The sequence below is a fragment of the Lepisosteus oculatus genome, unplaced genomic scaffold (assembly GCF_040954835.1).
Source record: "Lepisosteus oculatus isolate fLepOcu1 unplaced genomic scaffold, fLepOcu1.hap2 HAP2_SCAFFOLD_856, whole genome shotgun sequence".
NCBI classification, from domain to species: domain Eukaryota; kingdom Metazoa; phylum Chordata; class Actinopteri; order Semionotiformes; family Lepisosteidae; genus Lepisosteus; species Lepisosteus oculatus.
Window position 1 is genome coordinate 5,243 of NW_027168421.1, and position 15,453 is coordinate 20,695.

General features: G+C 51.8%; 1 long non-coding RNA gene across 1 annotated transcript; it reads left to right on the forward strand.

The window, feature by feature from the left end:
* Window positions 1–865: 865 nt before the first annotated feature.
* On the forward strand, window positions 866–15,431 carry LOC138236028 (uncharacterized). Its single transcript, XR_011188432.1, has 3 exons — window positions 866–980; window positions 12,425–12,497; window positions 14,155–15,431. It is a non-coding gene; the product is annotated as an uncharacterized lncRNA (long non-coding RNA).
* The last annotated feature ends 22 nt before the right edge of the window (window positions 15,432–15,453 follow it).

The following is a 15,453-nucleotide window of genomic DNA, read 5'->3' on the forward strand; positions in this document are numbered from 1 at the left end:
CACACACCCTGGACAGGACACCAGTCCATCACAGGACACACACACACACTCACACACCCTGGACAGGACAGCAGTCCATCACAGGACACACACACACCCTGGACAGGACACCAGTCCATCACAGGACACACACACACACCCTGGACAGGACACCAGTCCATCACAGGACACACACACACACTCACACACGCTGGACAGGACAGCAGTCCATCACAGGACACACACACACCCTGGACAGGACAGCAGTCTATCACAGGACACACACACACGCACCCCCTGGACAGGACACCAGTCCATCACAAGACACACACACACACCCTGGACAGGACAGCAGTCTATCACAGGACACACACACACCCACACACCCTGGACAGGACACCAGTCCATCACAGGACACACACACACACACACACACACACACACACACCCCCTGGACAGGACACCAGTCCATCACAAGACACACACACACCCTGGACAGGACAGCAGTCCGTCACAGGACACACACAGACACACACACACACACACACACACACACTCAAACCAGGGCCAATTTCCCCCACAGCCGATTAATCCACAATCATGTCTTTGGACAGCCCGGAGGAACCCCCCACTGCCCCCCCACCACCACCACCACCAAGAACACAAGGGGAACATGCAAACTCCACCCTGAAGATTTCCCCACCCTGCAGCCTCCTGTCTGTGTCAGATCGGTCGCGGACGATCACCTCCCGCCTTGCGTCACGTCCAAGGGGCAGGGTGGGGCCGTCTCCCTACCGCCCGACGAGCCATTCCTCCCCCTTTCCAGTTCGGCGCCGCCCCTCCCGGATTCGTCCCCGGACCGCGGCTCCCCCTGCGCCCTCACCCTTCCTGTTTTTCCTGCTCGCCGACTCCGGTGCCCCGGGGGGGTACAAAGACTCCTGCTCCCATCCAGCGGGAGCTCAGAGACGCGTCGACCAAGCCTGCGTCCTCACGGCCCCAAGGTAAGAGCCGGCCTTCCGCGAGTTGACCGGGCGCGGACGGGGTTGTTGTTGTTGTTGTTGTTGCGCGGCGCGGTTCTTGGTGATGGGTGTTGTCTCCCGTCGTGGACGGAGGCTCGGTCCTCCAGGACTGCTTCTGTAGCAGCGTGGCTCAGGATGGACAGTCCTGTGCCGGGTGGGTGGGTGTCTCTCTGTGTGTGTGTCATGGGTGTGTGTGTCTCTGTGTCTGTCTGTCTGTCTCTGTGTGTGTGTGTGTGTGTGTGTGTGTGTCTCTGTGTGCGTGTGGCTCTGTGTCTGTCTGTCTGTCTCTGTGTGCGTTTGTGTCTGGGTGTGTGTGTGTCTCTGTGTCTCTCTGTGTCTGTCTGTCTGTCTCTGTGTGCATCTGTGTCTGGGTGTGTGTGTCTCTGTGTCTCTCTGTGTGTGTCTCTGTGTCTGTCTGTCTCTGTGTGCGTGTGTCTCTGTGTGTCTCTGTGTCTGTCTGTCTCTGTGTGTGTGTCTCTGTGTGCGTGTGGCTCTGTGTGTGTCTGTGTCTGGGTGTGTGTGTCTATCTGTGTGCGTGTGGCTCTGTGTGCGTCTGTGTCTGGGTCACAGTGTCTGTCTGTCTCTGTGTGCGTGTGTCTCTGTGTGTGTGTCACTGTGTGCTTCTTTGTCTGGGTGTGTGTGTCTCTGTGTCTGTCTGTCTGTCTCTGTGTGTGCGTCTGTGTCTGGGTGTGTGTGTGCTGGAGATGAGCCCATAGCATCTCTCATCATTTCTACCAGAGCCCCAGCTTTCCAAAAAACAGCCCCCGAGACGTCGGTTGCCCCCCCCCAGACTCCAAGCTCCTTCAATGGTCTGGCTGGGAATACTAATAATAATAATAATAATAATAATAATAATAATAATAATAATAATAATTGCTTACACTTCTATAGCGCTTTTCCGGACACTCCACTCAAAGCGCTTCACAGGTCACGGGCAATCCCACTCCCGCCACCAATGTGCAGCCCCCCACCCTGGATGATGCCACAGAATTCCCTGACCCGCACGGTGGCAGAACCGATCGTCCGGAAAGGGAACGCGCGTCTGAGCTTTCACCCCAACCCCAACCCCGACGAAGCCCCAGCCCCGCCCCCAGCCCCGGGTGGCGGGTGGCGATAGTTACAGGCGGGATTATGGGGCAGTTGCCTGTCTCTGTGTCGAGAGAGCAGCGATCCTCGCCAGAAGGAGACGAAGCAAGAAAACCTGTTCCTGGGAGTTCGCTCATTGTTAGAATTCCTTTTTGAGTGGCGGGTGGTAGCGTGGGGGACTAAGGTGGAACAGGTGGTTCTTGCCCCAGGGGGGGGGTGCTGCAGGTGAACAGCGTTGAGCAATGCTGCCTGGCCGGTAGAGTTCAGTTCCCGGGGATGCTGTCCGTGTGGAGTTTTCACGTTTCCCCTCCAGGCTCTGTGTGGGTGCGCTCCAGCCTGGGGTGAAGCGGCTGTCTCGCGTCTCCGCGCGTGTCCGCCCACAGCGCCGGACTGGGGTCCTGGCCGATGGGGTATCCCCCCCCCCCCCCACCCGTGCCCGTTCCTCGGATTCCTCACGGCAGGATCATGGCGATAAACGGAGGAAACAGCCGCAGGGCACTCTGGGATGGCTAGGCCGCTGCTGAAGTCATGTGAGCCGGCAGCCAGGTCGCCCTGCAGCTCCCCGCTGGCAGAACCCCCCCCCCCCAGCAGGTGTGAGCCTGGTCAGTACCTGGAGGGGAGACTCCTGGGAAAAACTGAGGCTGCTGCTGGGAGAGGTGTGAGTGGAGCCAGCAGGGGGCGCTCTCACCCTGCGGTCTGTGGGGGTCCTGATGCCCCAGTATACTGACGGGGGACACTGGACTGTAAACAGGCGCCGTCCTTCGGATGAGACGTCAAACAGGTCCTGACTCTCTGCGGTCATTAACAATCCCAGGGAGTCTCTCGAAAAGAGTAGGGGTGTTACCCCAGTGTCCTGGCCAAATTTCCCCCCTGGTCTTGACTCATCATGGCCTCCTAATAGATAGATAGATAGATAGATACTTTATTGATCCCGTGAGGGAAATTGCAGTGCAACAGCAGCTTAACACACACAACACAGCCACAGTGTAACGAATTATATAATAATAGTACAATACATACAATACAATACAAGAGTTACTCACAGTCCGGACACACAAGAGGAAACTAGAACAGAACAGTACACAGAAAATCGTATCACACGTATGAATATAAATATAGATGTAACCATAGATATAAATATAAAAATAAATGTATTGCACAGGTCCCTGGCATATATTGCACAAAAGTGGTTGTAAACGGGAAAAAGAAAAAGAAAGAGAACAGATGTAGCAGTAGATGTGTAGATGCGTTTAGTCCAGAAACAGGTCACTGTCGCTGTTGCCTCTGCCAAGACGCAAGGTGGATGCGTTGTACAGTCTTATGGCAGACGGCAAGAATGACCTCCTGTAGCGCTCCCTGTCGCACCGTGGATGAATCAGTCTATTGCTGAACGTGCTCTTCATTCCTGCAAGCCTGTCATAGAGGGGATGGGAGAAGTTGTCCATGAAGGCCTCTAGTTTGGACATCATTCTCCTCTCAGCCACTACCTCCAAGGGGTCCAGGTCAGACCCAATGACAGAGCTCGCTCTCCTGATGAGCTTGTTCAGCCTTTTGGAATCTACTGCTCTAATCCCAGAGCCCCAGCACACCACTGCGTAGAAAATGGCACTCGCTACCACCGACTGATAAAACATGTGTAGCATCTTACTACACCCATTGAAGGACCTGAGCCTCCTCAAGAAGTAAAGAAGTCACCCCCCTCTCTGAACTGGCTCCATCCCTCTGCTCTCCCCCCCAACTGAGAGCTGCTGTGTGCTGAGCGGACTGGAGCATCATCCAGGTGGGGGCTGCACATTGGTGGCGGTAGTGGGATTCCCCCTGACCTGTCAAGCGCTTTGAGTGGCGTGTCCAGAAAAGCGCTATATGAGCCGACACGGGGAAAGGCTGGCATGGTTTTTTGGCCCGCTGTCGTAAAAATCCGCAACGCGCGCCGGCTTCCTTTCGTGATAAAGAAGCTGGCGACTGGTTTGTCGGATGACAAGGCCCGGGGCTCGACTTCTACGAGCTGGGACGCACCTGCTTAAACGAGACTCCTTCCTGCCCGGGCCTGTTTTAACGGCACGTTTTAGGAGAATACAGGAGTAGTGCATTTTTTTTGTATGGGGGGGGTCGGTCATTATTAGTAGTAAGTCGTTTCTTAAGAGATCAAATCAGGCTGGCCCATCAACGCCCCACAATGCCGTGCTAGATTGTAGAAAGTGTCTGCAGCTGATCAGGCTCCTTGTGTGCCAGACGGAAAGATCATTAAAAAGCAGTGTGCATCCATCTGTTTTCACAGCTTTATCGAGTATGGGGAGACAGACCTGGAGTCTATCCCAGCAAGCAACAGGCACAAGGCAGGGTTTACCATCACAGGACACACACACTCACACACCCTGGACAGGACAGCAGTCCATCACAGGACACACACACACACTCACACACCCTGGACAGGACACCAGTCCATCACAGGACACATACAGACACTCACACACCCTGGACAGGACAGCAGTCCATCACAGGACACACACACACACTCACACACCCTGAACAGGACACCAGTCCATCACAGGACACATACAGACACTCACACACCCTGGACAGGACAGCAGTCCCTCACAGGACAACACACACACACACACACACACACACACACACACACACACACACACACACAACAAACACACAAACACACCCTGGACAGGACACCAGTCCATCACAGGACACACACACTCACACACCCTGGACAGGACACCAGTCCATCACAGGACACACACACACACACACACACACACACACACACACACACACCCTGGACAGGATACCAGTCCATCACAGGACACACACAGACACACACACTCACACACCCGGGACAGGACACCAGTCCATCACAGGACACACACAGACACACACACTCACACACCCGGGACAGGACACCAGTCCATCACAGGACACACACAGACACACACACTCACACACCCGGGACAGGACACCAGTCCATCACAGGACACACACAGACACACACACACACACACACACACACACACACCCTGGACAGGACACCAGTCCATCACAGGACACACACAGACACACACACACACCCTGGACAGGACACCAGTCCAACACAGGACACACACACACACACACACACACACACACCCTGGACAGGACACCAGTCCATCACAGGACACACACAGACACACACACACACACCCTGGACAGGACACCAGTCCATCACAGGACACACACAGACACACACACACACACACACACCACGGGCCAATCCCCCCCCCCCCCGCCCTCCAAGAATGCAGGGAGAACATGCAAACTCCACCCAGAAGAGCCCCACCCCCCATTATCTTTGCATCTGTCTCCCTCTGCGTTATCATTTCCTTATCACCAAGGAACAACAATTTCCCTGCTTGCGCGTAATTCACTGAACGCTGTCACTTTTCCAGTATTTCCTGTTCTCTTTCTGTTTTGCTCAGGGGTACTTTGGGGGGGTGGGGGGTGGGTAATGAACTTGAACTTGAACTTGAACTTGAACTTTATTGCCATATGTAACCGGTACTGGTACAATGGAATTCTTACTTACAGAAAGTCTCTCGATTATAAAACAAGTGTAAAAAACAAAACAAAGTGCAAACAGTGCATCAAGACAATGTACAAACAAACAATAGACAATGTGCAAGTAAACATGCAGACAGTTTGACTGTAAACAATACAGACGTGTAAACAATGACTGGAGACGTACAATTAATAAATTACAATGAGGTAGATGGTGATGGTGTAGGTGTGGTCCGAGGGGGATGGCTAAATGTGTTCGCCAGTCTCACTGCTTGTGGATAGAAGCTATTGAAGAATCTAGTGGTAAGTGTCCGTATGCTCTTATATCTCTTGCCTGAGGGCAGTGGGGTGAAGAGCTCATGCCCGGGGTGGTGACTGTCCTCTGTGATGGCCAGAATTCTACCACGGCAGCGGTCCTCATAGAGCTGTTTAATCTCGGCGAGACCGCAGCCGATGATCTTCTGGGCCATATTGACCATTCTCTGCAGTGCCTTTCTTTCTCGCGAAGAGGTGTTGCCATACCACACGGTGATCCCGTTGGTGAGGACGCTCTCGATAGTGCAGCGGTAGAAGTTCACCAACACATGTGTTGGCATCCCCCATCGCTTGAGGCACCTCAAGAAATAAAGGCGCTGCTGAGCCTTCTTCATGATAGAGTCAGTGTTCACAGTCCAGGTTAGATCTTTAGAGATGTGAATTCCCAAAAACCTAAAGCTGGTGACTGTTTCCACTTCCGTTCCATCAATACTGAGTGGGCTGTGAGTGTGTGGCCTGTGTCTCCGAAAGTCCACTATTAGCTCTTTCGTTTTCTTTATGTTCAAGTCCAGGTTATTGCTATGACACCACCTAAGCAGCTGTACAACTTCATCCCTGTAAGTGGACTCGTCATCATCACTGATCAGTCCTATTATAGTGGTGTCATCGGCAAACTTAATGATGCGGTTATTGCTGTGTCTTGCTGTGCAGTCTTATATCATGTTTTTGCCTCAAGAAAGCAGTAACAAAAAAACCGTTAATTTCTTTCTGCGTTTTGTTCATGCAGGCTTTTTGAAACAACCTTACAGCTTCTTTTTCAACGGTGGGCGATTCATAGTGGCGCGGCCTCGCATTGTGAAAGTCCATTCGTTTGAATCGATTGCCTTTCTAAAGAGCACCGACTGCTTGCTAAACGAACAGATATGTGTTGAATCTCTCATTCGCGCACCTTCAGAGTTAAATTGATTATCCGCGAGCTTTAACATTGAAATGCGCGGCCGCTGTGAATAGCCCACTGTTGAAAAAAGAGCTAGACTGTATATAAGAAGCTAAACACACTCACATACCCTGTGTGTGTTCTGTGATGGACTGCTGTCCTGTCCAGGGTGTGTGAGTGTGTGTGTGTGTCCTGTGATGGACTGGTGTCCTGTCCAGGGTGTGTGAGTGTGTGTGTGTCCTGTGATGGAGTGGTGTCCTGTCCAGGGTGTGTGAGTGTGTGTGTGTGTCCTGTGATGGACTGGTGTCCTGTCCAGGGTTTGTCTGTGTGTGTCCTGTGATGGACTGGTGTCCTGTCCAGGGTGTGTGAGTGTGTGTGTGTCCTGTGATGGAGTGGTGTCCTGTCCAGGGTGTGTGAGTGTGTGTGTCCTGTGATGGACTGGTGTCCTGTCCAGGGTTTGTCTGTGTGTGTCCTTTGATGGACGGTGTACTGTCCAGGGTATGTGAGTGTGTGTTTGTCCTGTGATAGACCCTGTCCAGGGTGTGTGAGTGTGTGTGTGTGTGTCCTGTGATAGACCCTGTCCAGGGTGTGTGAGTGTGTGTGTGTCCTGTGATAGACCCTGTCCAGGGTGTGTGAGTGTGTGTTCCCTGTGATGGATAATCAATTTAACTCTGAAGGTGCACGAATGAGAGATTCAACAAATATCTGTTAGTTTAGCAAACAGTCGGTGCTCTTTAGAAAGGCAATCGATTCAAACAAATGGACTTTTACAGTTGGTTACTGCTGTTTCTGTGTTAGCATTTCCTGTGTCATAAATATGTCACATACAGTACAGTTAAGTCAAAATGGCTTCTTTTTTTTTTGCTGTATACTCAAGCAATCGGAATTTGAGGCATTGTCTTGGAAATAGGCACTAGTGTTCCTGTACAAATCATCCTAAGTCATTCTGCTGCCACAAGCAATTAGCTACACAGAACAACTCATCATTGATTGAAAGTCTTTTAACAGGCTGTCTCACTTAACGGTCTGGCCATCCCCAGTTTGTGTCAAATGTGTACGTTGTAAGTTGCTATTGGATCATTTCTGGTGTACAGCAGTTCATTCTAATAATTAAGAATTGCTTACACTTCTAGAGCGCTTTTCTGGACACTCCACTCAAAGCGCTTTACAGGTCATGGGGAATCCCACTACCGCCACCAGTGTGCAGCCCCCCACCTGGATGATGCGACGGCAGCCATAGTGCACCAGAACGCTGCCCACACAGCAGCTCTCAGTGGGAGGAGAGCAGAGGGATGAAGCCAGTTCAGAGAGGGGGGTTGTTAGGAGGCCATGATTGGTAAGGGCCAATGGGAAATTTGGGCAGGACACCAGGGTTACACCCCTACTCTTTTCAAGAAACGCCCTGGGATTGTTAATGACCACAGAGACTCAGGACCTCGGTTTGACGTCTCAGGACCCACACAGACCGCAGGGTGAGAGCGCCCCCTGCTGGCCCCACTCACACCTCTTCCAGCATCAACCTTAGTTTTTCCCAGGAGGTCTGCCCTCCAGGTACTGACCAGGCTCACACCTGCTGAGCTCCAGTGGGGGGAGGGGGGGAGGCTGCCAGTATTGAATTGCGTTCTGGCTGCTGGCCAAGCAGCTTTTGAGCCCTAGGCTGGGAGTCAGGCTGAATTCTAGAGCTCCTTCTGCGCGGAGTCTGCGCGTTCTCTCCTGGGCGCTAACGAGGGGCCTGTTGAAGACAGGCGCCACAGTGGGCTGAAGCTTCCAATCCAACTTGGGCTCCCTCGTACACTAATCAATGTAAATGATGGGCTGTTGGGAGTGTTAATAATAATAATAATAATAATAATAATAATAATAAACTATTTTATATAGCGCCTTTAAAGGTGGCTTCTCAAAGCGCTTTACAGGATGACAACAACAATAAATAAGAAGGCTACAACGATAAATAAGAACATTTCACAAGAAAGGACACAATTACAATGACAACAATACAACAGTAACAATAGAGGAGACCGTGGAAGGTGGTACTGAGAAGAGCAGAGGGGTGAAGAATGGAGCCAGTTCAGTAAAGGCTCTTCTGAAGAAGTGTTCTCAGACTTCGGCTTTGACCTCTGTGTCAGCAGTCGCTTCTCCTTCGATCCCTCCCTGACCTGAGAGTGTACCAGGCTCTGCGTCCTCCTAGCCCAGGAATGAAAGACCGGATTATATCCGATGAGTATAACTCTGCAATCCCGCGCGAAGGCTCTCAAAAGAGGCGAAACCGGGCCCTGTAATTGCATGCTTTTTGCAAAGCTTTTTTTTCCTGCTCTGTGTTTGTTTGCCTTTCTTTGCAGCCTTTGTCGGAGGCTGGCCGCAACAATCTGTCTGTCGGCATGCAATTAGGAACACAAAAGTCCAGCTTGATGACTGATTGAAAACCCGCGTGTACGGATCAGGAACCTAAGAGACGGTTTTAGTTTGCTGGTCAGTTGCTTCGAGGTCATACGCACTTAAGGAAAAGGTTATGAACGAGAGGTGGCCATGAAGCCTTGTTCAGTAGTTAGGAGCTGAGGAGCTCAGCCAGCTGTGTCTGGAGAGAAGCTGGGGTATCGGCTTCAACCACAGGGCTGGGCAGCTTGTTCCCCACCCCCACCACCCTCTGTGTACCGAAGAGCCTCCTGTCCTGACTGGAGGAGCTCACCCAGCTGTGTCTGGAGGGGAGCCAGGGTATTGGCTTCAACAACACGGACTGGGCGGCTTGTTCCCCACCCCCGCCACCCTCTGTGTACAGAAGAGCCTCCTGTCCTGACTGGAGGAGCTCACCCAGCTGCGTCTGGGGAGAAGCCAGGGTATCGGCTTCAACCACAGGGCTGGGCAGCTTGTTCCCCACCCCCACTCCCCTCTGTGTACAGAAGAGCCTCCTGTCCTGACTGGAGGAGCTCACCCAGCTGTGTCTGGGGAGAAGCCAGGGTATCAGCTTCAACCCCACGGCTGGGCAGCTTGTTCCCCGCCCCCACCCCCCTCTGTGTAAAGCAGCGCCTCCCATTGTTCAATTTCAGACGCTTTTCATCATATTTTCACTGCTGACGTCCGTCTACTTAAAGCCAAGCCTCCGATTCTTTAACTTTAGACACACCTCCTGTTTTGACTGCTGAAGTCTGCTGGGTTCACTGGGTGGACAACGGAGTCACGTCCTTTCCTCGTTCATTCAGGCCATGAAGGATCCTGTGAATCTCCCGCTGCCCCGAGCAGCAGTCTCATTTTTTGCAAACACACGGTAGAAGACCCTGATGAGCAACAACAACGGTGACCGGACAGACCACTGCAGTTGCCCCCATGGAGTGTGCAGCTTCAGACAGGAAAAGCCTGAAACTACTGGAGAAAAAGTGAGGAGTCTCTCAGATGAAGCTTGAGCAAGGCTCCAGTTTTTGTAGGGCAAAAAGACGCCTGTTGTACAGCTGTTCGCTCCTAGGAAAGACGGAAACGAATCAGTTATCCAAACCACCTGCTGAAAGCTAAGATGCCGCCGATAGGCGAAAGAATCAAGTCTTTCTTGTTGGTTATATTGGAGCTTACAGCCATTTGCATGGCATGGAAACTCAAGGGGAGTAGTTTGCATACTCTGACACTGGATATATTGTGGGGCATGTAGCTTCATCAGTCGTACCGGAAGTGCTGTCTCTCTGTGATGTTTTGTGGTTAGTCATGTCACGTTTCTAGATGGGGGAAAACATTTCTTTCAAGTGTAGGCGTGACTCCAAACTGCCGACAAACAACCAATTAATATCATTATTGACGAGCAGCCCAGATCACTCTGCAACTCACAAGTGGCAATCCACCGGAGCTCAGCAGGTGGGAGCCTGGTCAGTACCTGGAGGGGAGACCTCCTGGGAAAAACTAAGGCTGCTGCTGGGAGAGGTGTAAGATAACGTAGTGCCTTTAAAGGTGGCTTCATTTAGTAAATAAGAAGAATACACCAGATTAAACACAATTATCACACACAGAGGAGACTGTGGATGGTGGTACTAAATATAGTAGGAGCAGAGGGGTGAAGAACGGAACCAGTTCAGTAAAGGCTCTTCTGAAGAAGAGGGTTTGGAGTCTGGATTGGCAGGAGTTTAGAGAAGGTGCCTCTCTGATATCCTTGGGCAGAGAGTTCCAGAGCTTGGGGGCACAACAGGAGAACGTCCTGTCACCCCTAGAGTATAGACGGGCTTGGGGGGGACAGATAGGAGCCCAGAATTCAAAGAGCGAAGGGTTGCGAGGTGGGGAGTAGGGCGACTATAGCTCAGACAGGTACTGAGGCGCCACGCAGAGCCTTACAGATAGATATCTTCATTGCCACACAAGAACAGCCGGTGGACTTTGCTTTCGGCACAGCAAAGAAGACAGGCGAGACATCCATACAAGGCAGCAGCCATGTCACCCTGCAACTCACAACTGGCGGCCGCACTGGAGCTCAGCAGGTGGGAGCCTGGTCAGTACCTGGAGGGGAGACCTCCTGGGAAAAACTAAGGTTGCTGCTGGGAGAGGTGTGAGTGGGGCCAGCAGGGGGCGCTCTCACCCTGCGGTCTGTGTGGGTCCTAATGCCCCAGTATAGTGACGGGGGACCCTGGACTGTAAACAGGCGCCGTCCTTCGGATGAGACGTAAAACCGAGGTCCTGACTCTCTGTGCTCATTAAAAATCCCAGGGCGTTTCTCGAAAAGAGTAGGGGTGTAACCCCAGTGTCCTGGCCAAATTTCCCATTGGCCCTTACCCATCATGGCCTCCTAATAACCCCCCTCTCTGAACTGGCGTCATCCCTCTGCTCTCCTCCCCACTGAGAGCTGCTGTGTGGGGAGAGTTCTGGCGCACTATGGCTGCCGTCGCATCATCCAGGTGGGGGCTGCACACTGGTGGCGGTAGTGGGATTCCCCATGACCTGTAAAGCGCTTTGAGTGGAGTGTCCAGAAAAGCGCTATATAAGTGTAAGCAATTATTATTATTATTATTATTATTATTATTATTATTATTTGCAGGACAGAGCTGAATTAGAATTTTGCAATCTGACAACATCCAATCAAATCCTTCGATCCCAAACCAAGAACTAAATAAGGACACCTTTATGTAGTCCAAACCACACTTTTAAAGCGTTAATTCTTAGAAAAAGAATTCATATACCAAAAAAAAAAAACAGCCTATCAAACATGACAAACATCCAAAAGTCTGGATTCTCTAACTTTTTAGTCCACATAATGTCACCCAGCTAGTCTTCCCCCAAGGAAAACCAGCCCTGTGTGTTTTCATCGAGTCTATATACTGTAGCACAGTGGTCGTGTCTTATCACTAGCTACAGCTGTATTCAATTAATGAGCTGTCTACCGCCATTTTGGCTCAGTAACTGCCCTTGTTTGCCAGGTGAGCCAAAATGGCTGCTTCCTATGGAAGCCTTCTAGGGACATCCTAGAAATGCAGACTCCCTCATACTCTTAAATTCAATCATAACGTGGTATGTTTTGAAGTATAATTTGAAAAGTATTTAGGTATTAATTCTAATTCAGACTTATATAATGGACATATATATTAAAGATAATGGAAAAATGGTGTGTGAATATCTTTCTTTTCTGTTTATGCAGGAAAAATGATGACCTCAAAGTATATTCTGACAGTTTTAGCGGGATTTTTAATTGGAATGATAATTTCATATGGGTAAGTATGAATATTGTTTTACTGTTGTGTGACAGATGTTCAATTTAAACCATACTGGTGGTTACTTATATCCCTCCAGGACCAGGACTGGACAGCCCTGCTTTAAAGACCCCTGGAGACTCTGCAGACACACACACACACACTGACCCCTCCAGGACCAGGACTGGACAGCCCTGCTTTAAAGACCCCTGGAGACTCTGCAGACACACACACACTGACCCCTCCAGGACCAGGACTGGACAGCCCTGCTTTAAAGACCCCTGGAGACTCTGCAGACACACACACACACACACTGACCCCTCCAGGACCAGGACTGGACAGCCCTGCTTTAAAGACCCCTGGAGACTCTGCAGACACACAGTGACCCCTCCAGGACCAGGACTGGACAGCCCTGCTTTAAAGACCCCTGGAGACTCTGCAGACACACACACTGACCCCTCCAGGACCAGGACTGGACAGCCCTGCTTTAAAGACCCCTGGAGACTCTGCAGACACACACACACTGACCCCTCCAGGACCAGGACTGGACAGCCCTGCTTTAAAGACCCCTGGAGACTCTGCAGACACACACACACACACACACTGACCCCTCCAGGACCAGGACTGGACAGCCCTGCTTTAAAGACACCTGGAGACTCTGCAGACACACACACACTGACCCCTCCAGGACCAGGACTGGACAGCCCTGCTTTAAAGACCCCTGGAGACTCTGCAGACACACACACACACACTGACCCCTCCAGGACCAGGACTGGACAGCCCTGCTTTAAAGACCCCTGGAGACTCTGCAGACACACACACAAACTGACCCCTCCAGGACCAGGACTGGACAGCCCTACTTTAAAGACCCCTGGAGACTCTGCAGACACACACACACTGACCCCTCCAGGACCAGGACTAGACAGCCCTGCTTTAAAGACCCCTGGAGACTCTGCAGACACAGGAAGTTTTGCATTACTTACTCATAGTAATGGGGTCCGATCTTCAACTAAGTCAGCGCAATAGACCAACACAATCTGCTTAGACTAACAACCAAACAGTTCTCCTTCTTCCCCGTCAGCGCTGAACACACAGTTTAAACATTCACAGTCCAGGCTGGACTGGTCCACCCTTGTATCTAGGAACTGGTAGAACCTCCGCTAACACCTCTCCCAGCAGCAACCTCAGTTTTTCCCAGGAGTCTCCCCTCCAGGTACTGACCAGGCTCCCACCTGCTGAGCTCCAGTGGGGGGGCTGCCAGTGGTGAATTGCAGGGCAATCTGGCTGCTGACCAAGCAGCTCTCTAGCCCTGGGCTTGGAGTCAGGCTGAATGTCCTGTAGCTGCTGATCAGACTTGCGCAACGGGCTGGGATGATTTTTTCGACCATTCTCCCTTCCCAAACCGTTTCAGCGTTCAGCGATATTTGTGGGATTCCTTGCACGAACTGTTCTCTCGCAGGCATCTCAGCGGGGGTGAGGCCTGGACTCTGTCCGGCTCGGCCATCGCGGGACACCAGTTCTCGTTTGCCATAGCTGTTCAACCAGGTACAAGAGACAGGCAGAAAGGCAACAACAGATATAGCCGTTCCGCAACGCTACAAGGTTTCACCAGGATAGACTGTCCGTCATGGCCATCTCAAGTTCACCTTTGACGGATGCCGTTTTTCTCCCCCGACAGATTCCTCGGCTCTGGGCCTCCGACGAAGCTGAATCACGGACAACGGTAGGTCCGTTTCGGCAGGGCTCGTCCCCGGGCACTTCATGACCGTCCGGGTCAAGGTTCGTGAACGGGGCTCCACCATTCTGAGCTGCCTCGCTTGTCGAAACCGGCGACATCATTCCGAAAGGTTTTATTTGGGTCTGATAACTGAAAGGATGCAGACGGCGGTTCTGCCGCGCTGAATAAATTGGACTGCAGGGACTTGGTAGAACAGCCTGCTATAACAACTAATAATAATTGCTGACACTTATAAAGCGCTTTTCTGGACACTCCACTCAAAGCGCTTTACAGGTCAGGGGGAATCCCACTACCGCCACCAATGTGCAGCCCCCACCTGGATGATGCTCCAGAACGCTCCCCACACAGCAGCTCTCAGTGGGGAGGAGAGCAGAGGGATGAAGCCAGTTCAGAGAGGGGGGGTTATTAGGAGGCCATGATGGGTAAGGGCCAATGGGAAATTTGGCCAGGACGCCGGGGTGACACCCCTACTCTTTTTCAAGAAACACCCTGGGATTTTCAATGACCACAGAGAGTCAGGACCCCGGTTGCACGTCTCCTCCGAAGGACGGCGCCCGTTTACAGTCCAGTGTCCCCCGTCACTATACTGGGGCATCAGGACCCACACAGACCGCAGGGTGAGAGCGCCCCCTGCTGGCCCCACTCACACCTCTCCCAGCAGCCTCAGTTTTTCCCAGGAGTCTCCCCTCCAGGTACTGACCAGGCTCACACCTGCTGGGCTCCAGTGGGGAGGGGCTGCCAGCTGGGAGTTGCAGGGCGAGATGGCTGCTGCCAGAGAATACTCCAGCCTCTCATCAGAATCAAATCATCCGTCAAAAAAACGCCCAAACCAGCTGTCCTTGTTTCTTCTCTCCTCCCCTCTGGGTGTGTGTGTGTGTGCGCTCCGACATTCCTCCCGAACCCTCACACGATTGCACAGGTGTACAATTTCCAGGTGGTTGAGTTTGGCGCCCTGTACCGGCAGCCCGCCATCATTACATCCCCTTACTTCCACTGCAGGGCGAAATGTCCTCTTGTTGGGTCAATACAACGTTTCTCCCGTTTCTGCAAAGCGATCAGATTTGCATAGATCGAGCCTGGTCTTGTTCTTTGAAGTTACAGGCACGTGTTACGTCATGTCCTTCGTAAATAAATGTCTGTTCCCGCAATGAATCGCTATTTACTTCTAAGTGCTGATTGGTTAAGCGTGCATAATTCTGAAGGAACTCTGCATTGAGGCTGGCAAAGCAACAGGCTTAA